This window comes from Choloepus didactylus, chromosome 10, assembly GCF_015220235.1.
Source record: "Choloepus didactylus isolate mChoDid1 chromosome 10, mChoDid1.pri, whole genome shotgun sequence".
NCBI classification, from domain to species: domain Eukaryota; kingdom Metazoa; phylum Chordata; class Mammalia; order Pilosa; family Megalonychidae; genus Choloepus; species Choloepus didactylus.
The window spans coordinates 27,718,588-27,735,837 of NC_051316.1; the positions used below are offsets into that span (position 1 = coordinate 27,718,588).

At 42.4% G+C, this 17,250-nt stretch overlaps 1 protein-coding gene across 6 annotated transcripts in view; it reads right to left on the reverse strand.

Annotated features, from left to right (window-relative positions):
* LOC119545490 (aminopeptidase O (putative)) overlaps positions 1-17,250 on the reverse strand; it is a 358,623-nt gene that overhangs the window by 141,467 nt on the left and 199,906 nt on the right. The gene's annotated exons all lie outside the window — the stretch shown is intronic.

The following is a 17,250-nucleotide window of genomic DNA, read 5'->3' on the forward strand; positions in this document are numbered from 1 at the left end:
TGTGTGTTATTCTTGTACCCCACTACCTTGCTGAATTTGTTTATACGCTGTAGTGACTTTGTTCTGGATTTTTCAGAATTTTCTAAATATATAGGATAATGTAATCTGAAAACAGGGAAATTTTTACTTTTTCCTTACCAATTTGGATACTTTTTTCCTTTTCTTGATGAATTGCTATGGCCAGAAATTCCAGTTCAATGTTGAATACAGTGGTGACAATGGGAATCCTTGCCTTCTTCCTGAGCACAGAAGAAAAGCTTTCAGTCCTTTCATCACTGAGCAAAATGTTAGCTGTTGGCTTTTCATAAACGCCCTTTATCACACTGAGGAAGATTCTTTTTTTTCCTAGTTTTCTAAGAGTGTTTACCAAGAAGTGTTTTTGTATTTTTTCAAATGCCTTTTCTATGTCAATTGATATGATCGTACATTTCTTTTCCTTCCTTCTATTAATTTGGTGTGTCACATTAACTGATTTTCTTATGTTGAACCACTCTTGCATACCTGGGATAAATCCCACTTGATCATGGTGTATAATTATTTTAATGTGCTGTTGGATTCAGTTTGCTAGCATTTTGCTGAGGATTTGGGCACCTACATTCCTAATGGATATTGGTCTATAATTTTATTTTCTTGTGGTACCTGTATCTGGCTTGGTATTAGGGTGATATCGGCTTCATAGAATGAGTTAGGAACTGTTCTGTCCTTGTGATGGTTTGAAACTGTATGTGCCCCCAGAAAAACATGTTCTTAAAGTTTTTCCTCTCCTGTGGGTGTGAATCCATTGTAATGTAGGACTTTTTGATGAAGCTACTTCAGTTAAGGTGTGACACACTTCAATCAGGATGGGTCTTAATCCCATTTTTGGAGTCCTTTATAAACAGAATGAATTCAGACACAGAGATAGAGAAAGCCACAGAAGTAAGACATTGAAATCAACAAAAATTAGAAGAGAAGGGAGAGACCAGCAGATGCTGCCATGTGCCTTGCCATGTGGCAGAGGAGCCAGGATTGCCAGCAGCCAGCCCAGAACTCCTCTTCAATTTCTTGGAAGAGTTTGAGGAGGATTCATGCTAATTCTTAGAATGTTTGGTAAAATTCACCATTGAAGCCATTGGTCCCAGGCTTTTCTTTGTTGGGAGGTTTTTGACCAGTGATTCAATCTCTTTAGTTGTTAGTGGTTTGTTGAGAACTTCCTTTTCTTCCTGAGTCAATGTAGGTGGTTTGTGTTTATCTAGGAATTTGTCTATTTCAACTAGGTTATCTAATACAGTTGTTCATAGTATCCTTTTAAGATGCTTTTGATTGCTGTGGGGTCAGTAGTAATGCCCCCCACACCTTTCATTTCTGATTTTAACTGTTTGCATCCTCTCTCTCTTTTTTTTCTCAGTCTAGCAAAGGTTTGTCTATTTCAGAGATCTTTACAAGAACCAACGTTTGGTTTTGTTGGTTCACTCCATTGCTTTTTCTTTCTCTATATCATTTATCTCTTCTCTAATCTTTGTTATTTGCTTCTTTCTGCCTGCTTTTGGTTTAGTTTCGTCTTCTTTTTCTAGATACTCCACTTGTGAAGTTAGGTATCTGATTTGGGCTTTTTCTTCTCTTTTAATGTACACATTAAGAGCTATAAATTTCCCTCTCAGCACTGCCTTTGCTACATCCCATAAGTTTTGGTATGTTGTGTTTTCATTTTCTAGGGAATTTTTCATATCAGTTATTGTGGTCTTCAATTCCAGTATTTATATTTGGTTCCTTTATAAAATTTCTATCTCTTAATTGAGATTTTCGTATTATACATTTATCATTTTCCTGATGTTCTTTAGTTATTTCTCTGTGTTTTCCTTTATCTTCTTGATGATACTGAAGAACTTTTTTTAAAAATTTCTGTCCAGTGTGTCCAAAGTCTGGTTTTCTACATTCATGGTTTCTGAATCTATATCTTGTTCCTCTGGATGGGCCATCATTTCCTGTTTCATTGTCATAATTTTTACTGCCCACTGTACATTTTAATATTTTAAAATATTAAATGTTAGCTTTGGGATTTAGTTCCTGAGCTATCGGTTCCTTAAGTTTGTATCCAGTCCTTGTTATAACAGAGATTACCCTGAGAGCCAGGAGCTAACACAAACCAACCAACCAATGACAAAAGTAATGGTCATAGTCTTTGCAAATTGGCTCAGCTTTGCCTGATGCTCTACTTCAGAGTTCAGCCTTCCTATGAAGAAAATCAGCCTGAAGCAGAAGTGAAGTGCTGGGTCCTTTCCTTCTTTAAGCCTGCATCTTGAGCTGGGCTTATACTCCCTTATACATTTTGCACATTTGCAGGAATCTGAATGTTCCCTCTATTCCCTGTGAAACAAAGGTTTGCCACCTTCTGGGTGCTCTAGTTTATGACTTAAAGCCATTAATCCTTTGCCCCAGGCTGTTCTGACTCAATTGCTTTAGCTGTCTGCAAACTGCTTCGGCCTGGAGGGCAAGTTCTGTGAAAGCCAGAAACAAGTTTCCTGATTCAGTCTTTCAGACTGCCACCCGATAGATTGGCACAGACAACAGGCACTCCAATATGCATATAAGGGTTACTCTGTTCTCTCTGAAACAGGGCCAGGGATCCACAATGTGAGTGTAAGCCAGTTCCACACTGCACTGGGGAGCAAGGACTAGCAAGGGTGCCATGAGACTTTCCTACTGTTTTTAAAGCTGTGTTTTCAAATCAGCGCACTCAAAGACTAGACAATCAAAATGATTCAAGCTGAGGAGCAGAAAGGAAAAAGAATGAAAAAAAGTGAACAGAGCCTAAGAGACCAGTGGAACACCATCAGGCATAGTGTTATATACACTATGGAAGTCCCAGCAGAAGAAAGACAGAAAGGGACAGAAGGAATACTCAAAGAAATAATGCCAGAAAACATCTCAACACATACCAGAATCCTAAGAAAACCCAAAGAAGATAAACTGAAAAGGAACCATGACCAGACATGCAGTATTCAAACTCTCCAATGCCAAGGACAAGAAGAGAATTCTGAAGCTACAAGAGAAAAGCTACATGCTATGTACAAGGGAATCCCAATTAGATTAAGAGCTGATTTCATCAGAAACCGTGGAGGCAGGAAGGCAGTGGTATGAAATATTTAAAGTGTTGAAAGAAAGCAATGTCAACCAAGAATTTTTGTATCTGGCAAGACTTCCTTTCAAAAATGAGGGAGAGATTAATACATTCCTAGATAAACAAAATCTGAGGAAGTTCTTCACCACTACATCTGCTCTACAAACAATGCTAAAAGGAATTCTTCAGACTGAATGGAAAGGACACTAAACACTGCATTGAAGCAGCATAAAGAAATAAAGACTTCCGGTAAAGGTAATTATACAGGTAATCATATTGGTAACTTAATTGCCAATAATACTGTATTGTATTTTTTTTTATACATAATTCCTCTTTTTACTTCTTTCAGGCTCTAAAATGCAAATGGATGAAAGTAATGATAAATCTATAGTTCTGGACATATGATGTATAAAGATAAAATTTGTAACAAGTATACCAAAAAGATGGGGGAATAAAGGGGTATAGGAACTATTGAAGTTGCTACCAAAACAAATGTGATTGTTATAGATTTAGGATGTTAAATTGAAGTTCCAAGGTAACCACAAAGAAAATATCTGAAAAACATATACAGAAGGAAATGAGAAGGGACTCAAAGTGCTACACTATAAAAATCAAATAAATATAAAAGTAGGGATTATCAAGAGAATTGAGGGTCACAAAAGATGTAAAATTTACAAAGACCAAATAGTAAAATGGCTGAAGAAAGTCCTACATTATCTGTAGTTATTTTGAATGTAAACGGATTAAATTCTCCAGTCAAAAGTTAGAGATTGGCAAATGGATTTTAAAAAAATGCATGACTAAACTATCTGTTATATACAAGGGAGTCACTTGAAATTCATAAATACATGTAGGTCAAAAGTGAAAGGATGGAAAAAAATATATACCAGGCCAATGGTAACCCAAAAGAGAGCTGGGGAAGCTGCACTAAAATCAAATACAATAGAATTTAAGTCAAAACCGGTCATGATGAACGAAGAGATCACTGTAAAATGATACAGGGGTCAATTCAACAAGAAAACATCACAAGTATAAATATATATGCACCCAGTGGCAGAGCCCCCAAAATATATGAAACAAATATTGGCAGACATGAAGGAATAAATAGTTCTACATTGATAGTAGGAAACTTAAATACACTACTACTAAAAATGATAGAACCATCTAGACAGAAGATCAATAAGGAAATAGAAGACTTGAACAATATTATAAACCAACTAGAACTAATAGACATATGTAGGACACTATACTCAACAGCAGAAAAAGCACATTCTTCCGAAGTGCACATTTATCATTCTCTAGGATAGACCATATGTTAGGTGACAAAACAAGTCTCATGTATCTTCTCTAACCACATGAAATTAAGCTAGAAATCAATAAAAGAGAGAGAACTGGAAAATTCACAAATGTGTGGAAATTAAACAACACACTAGTAATCAACCAATGGGTCAAAAACAAATAAACAAACAAACAAAAAAAACAAGGTAAATCAGGAAATATCTTGAGGGAAATGAATGTTTCGGTGAATTCCTCAGGAGACGCTGCTGGCTGAAGTAGAGATAGAAATTCTTCTGACTGCTGAAATCATCAATTCTCCCTATAAGGCCTTCAACTGATTGGATGAGACTTCTCTCCTCACTGAAGGCAATCTACTTTGTTGATTGTAGATGTAATCAGAAATAGAGGCAATCAACTGACCAACGATTTAAATCCACAAAATACCCTCACAGTAACAATCAGGTCAGTGCTTACTTGACCAAACAACTGGACAACATAACCTAGCCATGTTGACACATGAGATTAACCATCACATCATCTTAACAATAGTCTTCCAATCCATTTATTTAGGTCTTCTTTAATCTATTTCAATGATGTTTTATAGTTACTGATCCACATACCTTGGATTTCTTTTGTTAAATTTATTCCTAGATACTTTATTCTTTTTGATCTATTGCATGGAATTATTTTATTAATTACATTTTTGGATTGCTCATTGCTAGTGTATACAAATACAACAGATATTTGTATCCTGAAACTTTATGGAACTTGTTTATTAGCTCTTATAGATTTTTTTGTGAATTACTTAGGAGTTTTCTATATACAAGATCATGTCAACTGCTAATAGGGATTGTTTCTTTTCAATCTGGATGCCTTTTATTTCTTTTTGTTCCCTAATTTCTTAGCTACAACCTTCAGAACAATGTTGAATGCCTCTCTTTTATTCTTCCTCTCTCTACCATGGGCTTTAAAGGGCTAAGAGCCCCTGTAAGACTAGATTTTAATATCTAGTAGGGTCTTCTTTTATATCTTTGTAGCAGGGTCAATAGGATTCTTACACAGTTTTTGTCAGCCATTATAGGTCCAGACCATTGTACAAAGCACAAACTGAATAGTGGGAAGGGAACTTAGGGAGTAAGCAAAGGGTTTCAGAACAATGTCAAGTTAGGATTATATGAGAGAGTGTTCACTGGTTGAGAGTTTTTATTGAATGGGAAACTAATGCTCACTGGCCAAGAATGCAATTCTGATCGGCTGGGAGCATAAGATATCCTAGAGGATGGGCAAAATAAGAGTGAACTATTATTGATTAGTTTATATATATGACTTATTCCTTAGGAAAATATTTCATAGGTAAATAGTGTTATAATGAATGTGTGCTACCCAGGTCAGCATACAGAAGTATGCATATATACTTATAAACTTTATTTTCTAAAGGAGTCACAAGAAAATGCTAGCAATCGTTATCTTAGGGTGAGGGACTACAATGGTGGGGATGAAATTTTATACCTTTCTAAATTGTTTTAGTTTTCCTAATGTGTACTTTTATTTTTTAGAAAAAATTAATGGTCCACAGATAACTAAGCATTCATTATGAACTGCTTTTTATTTCTTCCTTATGTTTTTCTATATTAAAAAAGAAAAGCCGCTACTGAATGTTAGTGCAAAAATGAAACACCATGTACAGTAAGTATGTAATTAGGGGTCTATGGAAGAGAATTCCGTCCCTCCCTTAGAAATACCTGAGTGATGAGTGACCAGGGAACCATCTAGAAAAATGAAGAGGGAGAGTTTTTGAGTTCAGTTATTAGGACATGTTTGTTGCCTTTGCTCTGTAAAAGAGCTGAGAGCTGAGGATGTCCCTCCAACAGGAAACAGGAATTGAGTGGGCAGCTCAGAAAGGGGTGGAGCTGGGCTTTGAAACAGGAAAGGACAGAGTCTGTTTCAGGCTGGTTGAGAGTCCTAACGTGTTCCAGAAAATGTTGGCTCGGGTACAGCACACTCCAGTCACGAAAGGGTAGAAACCACGTGTAAGGCTAGCTTGCTAACAAATGTGCTTCAGATAAAGAAAACTGGACAGGGAGAATGGAGTGGAGGGGACTGGAAGGGACTGAGGCAGGAAGGGGTGGAAGCAGGAATTACAAGATCCATATGTGGACACCTTGGGAAGAGCACAGGCCAGAAATCACCATTCGGAAGCTCAGATGAGAACTTCTGAAGGCCACAGAGACCAGAATATTTTTATTCTCAGGACTGTGAGACTGTGGTCAGATTATACTAGAGGCAGGGGGGTCGGGGGGTGGTGGTGTACAAAGCAGAGCCAGAGGGGACACCTGGGTGGCCCTTTTGTAGAAATTAGAACAGGAGTAAGTTTTGGGAGGGTGTGAAGAGTCCAGAAGCAGTGCCAAGTTCATTCTCACCTCAAGCTGGTAGTTTGAGCATCTTTGTTTAACTTTCAGTGTTTTTTTTCTTTTAATCCCATCTTTTTCATTTGCAACCAAGCCTTCTGATTTCTTTAAACTTCCTTTTCTCAGTTCTATTCTCTTTTTAAACATTCCAGCCAGTTGTGAGTTTGTCAGCAAGGGAAGGTAAGTGTTCTCAGGCTCTAGTAGGTAAAGACACAGGGAACAGGGTGCCTGTTGTAGTCCCTGGGAGAGAGGAGAGCAGTGAAAGAAGAGATGGACCCAACTCCAGAGCCCTGGGGAGAAGCAGGGCCCTGGGCAGGCCGAGGGAACCAGAACTGGAAGCCAGAGAGAGTGGGGCTGGTACTTGTTTGACAAACATTTACCGAACATCTACCAAGTGGGAGGGAATATAGATGGTAGTATCTAATATTTATTATTTACTACAATTTGAACCACAGAAAATTATCAATACTCAACCATTTCAGACTCACCAAAATGGGAATTTTCTATGTTGCAATCTAACATGTGTTCTAAAAGATTTGTATGGATTCATCCCATTTTTCCCTCACACCAACCTATAAGGTGGAAACTATTTTGTTCTTGTCCCTGTTTTATAACTGAGGAGCCTAAAGCTCAGTGAAGTCGAGTAACCCTCTCAAGGTCACACAGCAAGAAGTGAAGTCAGGACTCAAATCCAGGCAACCTGGCTTCAAGGCATATAAACATTATGCTCATATTACGAGGTTGATAGCCGAAGACCGACCAACTCTGGAGCAGAGTTTGGAGCTGTATCCTCAGACCATCATTTTCTAAAATAAGGCAGGATGGACCAAGCCTTGGCCAAAGAGGAACTGGGACTGTTATCTTTCATTCTTTTCTAAGTCACATCAAACAAGCTTCACTAACTCCACATATTTAACTAGCTCCTCTAATGGGTCAATTCTTATCTATAATCAAGGATAACTTTAAATTGTATGAAGAAAAGCCTTCTTTCAAGCTGTGTTGACATTTCAATCAGTTTTTGAATAGCCCCAAATGAGCAACCCATTCAGAGCCTTAGGACAACCAAGGAGTGGATCCCAAACTCTTCTAAACTCAGGCCTGGGTTCCTGAAATAGGTGTCTAATTCTATCTGGCCTCTAAACTCTGTCTTTTAATCATGTGTGAGCCCAAAGACTGGGTAACATTCCTAAAGTTCCATTTTCAGTATGTCATTCTTAGAACTTAAAATAGATACCCATTGTCCCGACAGTCACATGCAAACTCTTGAATTTGGCATCTTAGGGACTCCAACACTTAGCCTACCCTTACCCAGTCCTCATTCAATCTCCTAGATTCCTCATGCAGATATCCTCTCCAGTAAACCCATCCTCACCTTTCTGCTCATTGCTGCAATCAATTCATTTTTGTGCCTGCAGATTTGATCATTAAGTTCCCCTCCCTCGACCTCCTCATGGATGTCAGTGCTATTCTTTCTCTCCTTCCAAGGCCAAGCTTCACTTTCTCCCAGTGACCAACTGGAGAGGTGAAGGTAGTGCAAAGAGCCCATAAGGTTTTGAGAGACAACATCCAAGGCATTACCAAAAAAAAAAGAAAATGCCTATCAACACTAGAGTCTTAGTTCTTGGATCTCTGAGGATGCAGCCTAGGATTTTTCTATCTACTGCCTTGTCACCACATTTCAACTTTCCAAATAATAAATAAGGAACCTTGAGGACAGAGATCATGTTATCTACGACATTCATTTCTTCCACAGTTATGGAGGGTCCACTCAGTGCCAATCACTGTGCTAGGGGCCGGGTATAGAGAGATGAACACAGTGTAGTCCCAAGCTCAAAAGGCTGATGGGTCAAAATAGAAAGATCTATTTAGGTTGAACAGTAAGAAATTGCTATTTTTATAGGTTAAAAAATGGTTGAAATATTGGCAATTTAATATGCTTCAACCTCAAGATAATTATCAAATAATATTGCAAGAGCAGGGATGGAGATACAACCAGAGAGTTAGAGAACACAGAAGAAGGACACCAACTTACCTGGCCGGGATAGGGGCTGAGACTTTTTTTGGAAGGCAGTGATATCTGTTCTAAGCTCTAAAGTTTGGGAGTTATACAGCAGGGGAGGGATATTCCAAAAGGCATTGTGCCAGTTCGATGTACTGTATCTCCCAAAATGCCATTATCTTTGATGCAATCTTGTGTGGGCAAATGTATTAGTGTTGATTAGATTTTGGAATCCTTTGGGTGTTTCCATGGAGATGTGATTCAATCAACTGTGGACAAGACCTTTGGTTGGACAATTTCCATGGAGGTGTTACCCCACCCATTCAGGGTGGGTCTGAATTAAATCACTGGAGCACTATGTAAGCTCAGACAGAAGGAGTGAGCTTGCTACAGCCAAGAGGGGCATTTTGAAGAATACACAGGAGCTGAGAGAGGAACTGCAGTTTACAGAGACATTTTGGAGATGGCCTTTGAAAGCAGACTCTTGCTCTGGAGAAGCTAAGAGAGGACAAATGCCCCAAGAGCAACTGAGAGTGACATTTTGGAGAGAAGTTGAAGCCTAGAGAGGAACGTCCTGGGAGAAAGCCATTTTGAAACCAGAATTCCAGAGCAGAGGCTAGCCATGTGACTTTTCAGCTAACAGAGGTTTTCCAGATGCCATTGGACATCCTCCAGTGAAGGTACCCAATTGTTAATGCATTACCTTGGACACTTTATGGCCTTAAGACTGTAACTGTGGAACCAAATAAACCCCCTTTTATAAAAGCCAATCCATTTCTGGTGTTTTGCATTCCGGCAGCATTAGCAAACTAGAACAGGCATGGAGGTAAGAAACAGCAGGAGGATAGTAGAAACTGTTTGGGGTAGCTGGAGGATGATGCAAAGAACAGCAAGAGATGAGACTGGACAAAGAGACAGGAGTCATGTCATGTGTGGCCTTGTACACATATTGATGAGCTTGAAGCTTTTCCTGCAGGTGATGGGAAGCTGTTGGAGAGTTTTAAGCAATGAAGTGGCAGAACCATGCAGTGTTTTAGGTAAAACAGCTCTCCAGGAGCAGCGAGAAAGAAGGGGGTCAAGACCAGAAGCAGAAAAAACAATTCATAGGCTACTGCACTAGTGCAAGCAAGAGATGATGAGGTTCAAAACAGACAGATGGTGGAATTAGGGATAGGGAAGAAGGGCCAAACTGAAAAATTATGTATGAGGTAAAATCAGGAATTTTCAATTTTCTCCCAGGGGAGAAGTGAAGGAGAGGGAAGAGTTGGATGACTCCAAGGTTTCCAGCCTGGATTAGCATGTGGGCCTCTGGTACCAATGAGTAAAACACTGTAGGAAGATGAGCAGACAGGCATGGAGAGAGGGCATTACCAGTTTGAGATGCCACATCTCATCTTCAAGAGAAAGGTGGGCTCAAGGTAGAGATTGGGGGCCACCAGCATATCCAGGGTGGGCAGCAGGCAGTGTCCTGTCCCACCCCATCTGCTGGGATCCCATTGCCATCTTGTGCACAACAGCTCTGGGCATGGTCTGTGTGTCTCGGGCAGAGGGTGGTTCTCATGGTGCCAGAGTCCACCATGTGTATGAATACAGAGAGCTGGGCATAACTGAGAATTTCCATCTCTCCAACCACTGATGTCCCTTGCTTCTGTTGGGGGCCTCTCTGAGGTGCCCCATGCTGCCTCTAGAGCAGCCCTGAATGATTCTGCTGGATATGGCACCCTGGCTTGACCTCCTTCCATTCTCACTTCCACTTCTCCTACCACCCTCCCCTCCTGGGAATACTTCCTAGTAAATAGCTTTCACATGAATCTTGCATCAGGGTCTGTTTCTGGGGAATCTCACCTAAGATAGGGGGTTTAGACAAGACCACTCTGGGGGAATGCACCACCCCTGGGGACACCGAATCTGAAGAGGCAGGTGGATAAAGAGAAAACCGATAGGAGATAGAGGAGGGTCAGCAGAGAGGTACAGGGAGAAGAAGGGGTTGCCATGAAAGCCAGGTGATAGAAGTTTCCAGAAAGGAAGAGTTAACGCTGCTGAACAAAGTAGAGGAGTCCAATAAGATAAGAACAGAATGAAATATGTTCATGGAAAGTGGCGATCATAAGGTGTTTGGGTTTGCTAAAGCTGCTGGAATGCGATCTACCAGAAATGGGTTGGCTTTTACAATGGGGATTTATTAACTTACAATTTACAATTCTTAGACTGTGAAACTGTCTGACTCAAGGCATCAACAGGACAATATCTTCTCTGAAGACAGGCTGCTGGCATCTGGGACACCTCTGTCACATGGGAAGGCACATGGCCAGCGTCTGCTGGTCCTTCTCTCCCAGGTTTCATTGCTTTCAACTTCTGGTGTCAGTGGCTATTTCTGTGAGCTTCTCTTAATTTCATTTCTCTGTGTTTTATCCTCTTATAAGGGATTCCAGTAAGAGGATTAGGACCCACGTTGAATGAGGTGGGTCACATCTCAATTGAAACAACCTAATCAAAAGGTCCCACCCACAATAGGTCTACACCCACAGGAATGGTTTTAAAAAACATGGACTTTTCATGGGTACATACAACTTCAAACTACCACATAAGGATACAATGACCTTAAGGAAAAAAACAGTTTCCCTAGAAGGGTGAGGGCAGGAAGCAGATTCCAGAAGGCCATGAAGTTAATGAGAGGTGTGGGAATGGAGACAATTGTTTGAAGAAAAGGGAAAAGGAGATTAGAAGATAGATGGGGATGCAGCATTTGAACAAGGGGTTATTAAGAAGGGGAGAAATGTGAGCATATCTACTGGTTAAGGGGGAGCAGCTGAAGAGAGAGAAGAGGGGACAAGGGGGATGATGGAGCAAGGTCCTGGCAGAGCTGGGCCATGGGTGGCTGGCAAAATGGTCAGGGGTCCCCAGGACAATGCCCCTTTTGGAACCTACCCCAAAAGCAAATGGAACGAAGTTTTCTCCCTTGAATCACCAGACAGGTCCTTAAATTAATTGAAGCCTGTAGGCTTTAAACTTAAAACTAATATAGTGCAAACCAGTAAAAATGAGGCAGATTAAACTCAGGTACAAAAGCTGTATTTGAAATATACGAATGTGATTGGCTTCCATCAAAATAGTTAAAAAGGACTGTCCTCAGTAAGCAATGAGATTCCACCCAGTGAACCCCATAAAAGAGAGGGTCTTGTGGTGTTGCTCAGACAAACTGAGATGACTGGCAGTTGTTCTCTTCTAAGCCACTGCTCCCACTCCCATGGGAACCCCTGGGGCCACCGCAGGCCCTCCCTCCCCAACCAGAGAGGACACACCCCAATCCATAGACCTCTGACCCTCCCTGGACATCTAGCTCGTCCCTCCCCCTCCTCCTCCTTCCTGGTAGAGGGCTTTCAAGCTCGCTTTTATTTTACTCAGAACCTAATATGTTCTGTGATCGGTGCCAAGGCATATTAAAGACATATATAGGTTGGTTTTGGTAATAGGTGGTGGTGATGGTGGCCCAACATTGTAACTATGATTAATACCACTGAACTGTACACTTGAAAATGGTTCAAATAGGTTATTTTATATAATATGGATATATTACCACAATGAAAAAAATTTTTTTTAATTTAACAAAGCATAGGTTGGCCCTTGGGCCTCTGCAAGGTCAGGGCAGAGGTGGATGCAGGTGTGTTTGCAGAATCGAAGGAAGAACGTGACTGATAGTCTCTGCTTTCCCAGTGGTGCAGGAGGCAAGAGAAGGGAGGGGGAACGGGGAAGGTTTGGACTCAACATAAACCCTGAAGGCCCCGGAAGAAGGAAGCCAACCAACGATGAGGGAAGGGATTTATTGGTGACTCTGAGGAGCCGGATGAGACTGAGGTGAGGACTGAGGGAGCTTCAGCCAGAACAAGGAGCAGCAGGGGAAGGTGGAGGCTCTGGGCTGGAGGTGAGTATGGCTGCTACCAGGGGCTTTCAGGGGCTTCTCCATGAGGCAGGCATGGAAGGCCTCAAAGGGATGCAGGTCCGCACGTGGGTGTGGAAAGACTGCGAAATTATTCAAGGATTAGACCAAAAAGTTTTGACAGAAACACATTTAGAGGTGGAAACTTCATGTACGATAAAGGGAAGACTCATGGGGCTTGGGTGTCAATCATGCAAAGGCAGAGCACTTGGAGCACACACCTTTTATTTTGGTTATAGAGTTACACACTTGGTTTTTCTTTCTTTGTGAGGCATTTGTCAGGAAGGCAGGGAAAGGCATTCACAATCATCCTGAATTCTGTCAACTGCAGAGGCTCATCGGCACCTCTTTAGCGTGACATGTTTTAACGATTGTCTCAGCATGCGCTTGACTTTAACAATGAATCCAGCAAAAAGGGGAAGAGATAATAAATCACAAACCATACAAACCAGGAGCCACCACTGTAGCTCTCCAATCCCCTGGGGCCTGCCAGAATCTGCTCTCTGAAAGCACTTAGAGAGAAGACTCCGGAATCAAGCCGGAGACCAAAGAGACAAGAGGTCTGGGGAGCCTTTCAGAAGCCTCCCAGCATCTTTTTTTGGCAAGGGCCTTGAACTGGTGGAGAGGGGAGCTTCTAGACAACAGTGGACAGGCAGGGCAGCGAGGAGCGGGGATAAGGCTGGCCTTCGCCTTGTCAACAGTCTACCCAGGGCTGGTGGAGAGGGTAGGGAGGCTCCAGAGAGAGCTGCTGGGGTCTTGTCGACGGGAAAGGATCTTTAATAATTAAGGAAGAAGAAGCAAGCAGTTGGTAATGTGACCCTTAACATTCTGCAACCATGAGCAAATGGACACGCCTCAGGAGTGGCAGCCACGTTACTGGCTCCTCGGCCGATGGAGGCTGAGAAGAAGACAAAAAATACAGAGAATGCTGCAACCAAAGAAAAATTACAACACAGTCTATTGAAGACAGACTTGATGAAATCCATGATTCAACACTGGAATGTATGGAAAGCACAAGTGGATGGCTCCTACACATTATGGAAATTAGTGAGTCAAAGCTCAACACACTTTTATTTTTCCTCTTCTCACTTTGTTAATAGTCTAGTATCTAGAATGAACACAATATTGAGTTTTCTTTATTCCCAATATCTTTTAAAATAATCAGACACATACTTTCATGAATTAAGAGACAAAGATGCTTGGTCCAAGGATTTTTTTTTTTTTTTTTCCACATCTACCTTTATGCCCTTCCAGAGTTCAAGATAACTGGTTTTTTTTTTTTTTTTTTTTTTTTTAATGTAATTAAATGCTATATCAAGGTCCTGGAAAGTAGGGATCTGGTATAGGGAAAAGAGAGAAAAAATCCCTGCTGGGCATGTTATTCAGCCTTTCTGAGCCTTGAGTCATCTCAGCGAAGCTATAGAATAGCCAGTGAGAGAGGTGGAAAAGGACAGGCTGATAAAGAGAAGGAAATCCAGGAGAGTATGACTCACTGAAAGAAAGAGAAGAGAGTGTTTGGGAAGGAGGAGTGGTTGACCATTTCAAAAGCTGCTGTGAGGACAGATAAGATGAGAACAGTTTCCTTTGCATCTAGAAACAGCAAGTCTCAAACCAAGAAACAAACTAAGACTGACATTGCCCTTGGCCCATCATTTCAAGACCACAGAGTAAGAAGGGGGTGGGAGTAGGGGGTGGAGAGCATCCTGATCACTGTATTAACGGATTTCTTTCCCGAGGTCTTATTTGCAGATGAAAACAGAAACAAACAAACAAAAACCCAAAATTCTGAGAACAAATTTTTACCACTCTTGCTCTTCTTTTTACTTTTAATAATTTCCAAGTTTTCTGTGCTCATTTAAGGGAGAATTCTAGGTGATGGGTGTAAACTAAAGCTAGACAGTGTAATTCCAGGGCAGGTTGAGAAACATTTCCTCCTCATTATAAGCACATCTGATAACAATATTTTCCATATTGAGGAGCAAGAAGTCTTCAGAAAGCAGTCATTTTATGGTTAGCCTAAATTTAGGCCAACACACTTCTGAATACAAAGACAAAGACAAACAAATGCCAGAAGAAGCCCTCTAATCCAAGGGTCTAAAAATACTGTATTCTTTCTCCCTGCTCCATACACAAAGGAAAAGTTCTTGGTCCTCGGAAGATGGGGTGACCACAGCTCCATGGAAGCTAGAAATAAGGCCCCCACATGGGTACTAATGGCCCAGCTAGCAATCCAACTCACTTACAAGTTGCAAACACAATTCATCAACTCCTCTTAGTCGTGGCGGCCTCTGCCCCCACCCCAAAGGACCAGGGTCACACACAACCGGAGGCATCAATGGGAATTAGAGACTTGGAGAACAGAGAGGACCTCTTAGCTGGGGAAACCAAGCCCTTGAGACGTAAAGGGATTTGCACAAAGTGATACAGCTCCTGTGTCACCCGATCTTAAAACGCACCTCTTCTGATTCATCTTCCTCGGTTACCTCCCCATTTCTGCCACCCATAAATCACTGTAGGAAGGTCAAGGTCACCAACATCTTTCACAAGGGCCAACCCGAGGGTTATGTGTCTCTGTCCACTTTTTCCACCACCTCCCAGCAGCAGCCAGCCACCCCCGCCGTCCTGACTCACTTTTCCTCATCTACCTCCTGACTTCTCCCGCTTTCTTCTCTCCCTGGTGATTTCATTGTGCTCATAATTTTTAAAATACGTAGAGGTTGAACGTCCCAGCCTCTCCATCTAGCTCTTGCCATGTAGTTGCCACCCACCAAGTTCTCAGTAGTGAACATCTATTTAGCATCTCAAACTTAAATGCCTGCAAAACCGAAATGTGTCCTCTCCCTCCAAAGCCTGCTCTTTCCACGATCTTCACTACCTCAAATCAGTGGTGTCACCATCTAACCTGGCTGCTCAAGTAAGAAACCCATGAGTCATTCTTGAGACTCTCCTTTCCCTCTTCTTCGCATTCAATTGGTCAAAGACCTGCCAGTTCTATGGCCAAAATAGGTCTCAAAGGGGTCTGCTTCTTGCTACTGTCACCAGCACAACCAGGAATCTTGCATGGATGACTGCAATATTCCAACTCTTCCCCTTGCTTTCCCTTCTGCTGCCTGCAGTGCTTTCCATGCAGCACCAGGGTAACATTGTGGAAACACAAGGCAGGCCATGACCTTGTATGCTGAGGCCCTGTCCTCACTTCTGTTGCAGTTAGAGAAGGCCAAATGACTTGGCTCCTGCCTGCCTCTCACCCCACTTCCCTTGGCCCCACTTTGCAGCCACGCTGCCCTCCTTTCTGTCCCTGCAGCAGGCCACACCCTCTCCTGCCTTAGACCTTTGTGCTCCTCCCTCTGCCAGGCTATGCACATGCCCAGCTCGTTCTCAGTCTCTCCCCGTCATCTGCTCCCAACCACCTTGCCTTAGTAGATCCCCTCCAGTGATTCCATCACTCTCCCTGTGGCTCCTCCAGGGCAACTGCACCTTCTGCAACTGGCTGTGTGTGCAGCAGGGTCCCCCACTAAGCGGGAGCTCCTTGAGAGCAGAGGCCTGGTCCACGTGGACAGTCTGTGCAGTCATCCTGCTTGACGCGGAGGGAATACATGCATGGGTAGCTGGGTTGGGTTTGGAACGCAGGACTCGTGGCTCCTGGCCCACTGCGCCTTCCCACCACACCGAGCTGCCTCTCCCAAACAATGGATGAGTCAGCCTGGAAGGCGGCGGCTAGCGTGCAAGCTCCGGGAACTTCTCCGTGGGAAGAGCACAGCTCTCCACACCCAGCGTTCCGCAGTGATGCACAAATGCGCCAGGCCAGCCTCCCTGGGGTCAGGCTGGGCGCTGGGTGGATTTCCGCTAGATGTCTGCCTTGAGGGTGCACTCGGTGGGCAGTCACGAGGCGTGGGGGTGTTTGTTTAAAAACAAACAACAACAACAAAACTGGTCAAGGCAGGCTTCTGCCTGGGGAGGTAAACTGAGGCAAGGAGAAAGGGGAACTCCTGGATGGCCTGCTCTTCCCACCTGTCTGGCTGCTGATTCAGAATGCTTGAAGCCAGGCCAGGCAGGGGTGGGAGGCAAAGCTTCTGTTGTCATAGCAACCACAGTGCTCCTGGGGCCTAGGTGCAAGTGTTCAGACAAATAACCATTTACAGTGGTGGCGAAAACAAAGAAAATGAGACAAGCAGAGAGGGACAAAAATGGCAAGCAGCAATCCAAAAAAATGCTGTAAGACACGCTCTAAAAACAGACCACAGGAGCTAGGAGAAGAAACCTCCTCCAGAACCCAGATGAGCAGGAGTTGCTTCTTATATCCGAGACAAAAGCCCCCACTGACACAAACATCTGTTACTAGTAAACACAAAGGCATCAATACTTTTCCTAAAGATTTCTTTCCCTTTGGCTTTAAAGGGTTACTGTCTGCCAGGCGGCCGTCTCAAACCCCAACCTTTATGTGTCTGCAGCCAGCACATAAAGCGACTACTAGAACTTCAAACAAAGAATTGTGTCCAGGAAATGGCCTCGTGTTCTTTTTTTTCCC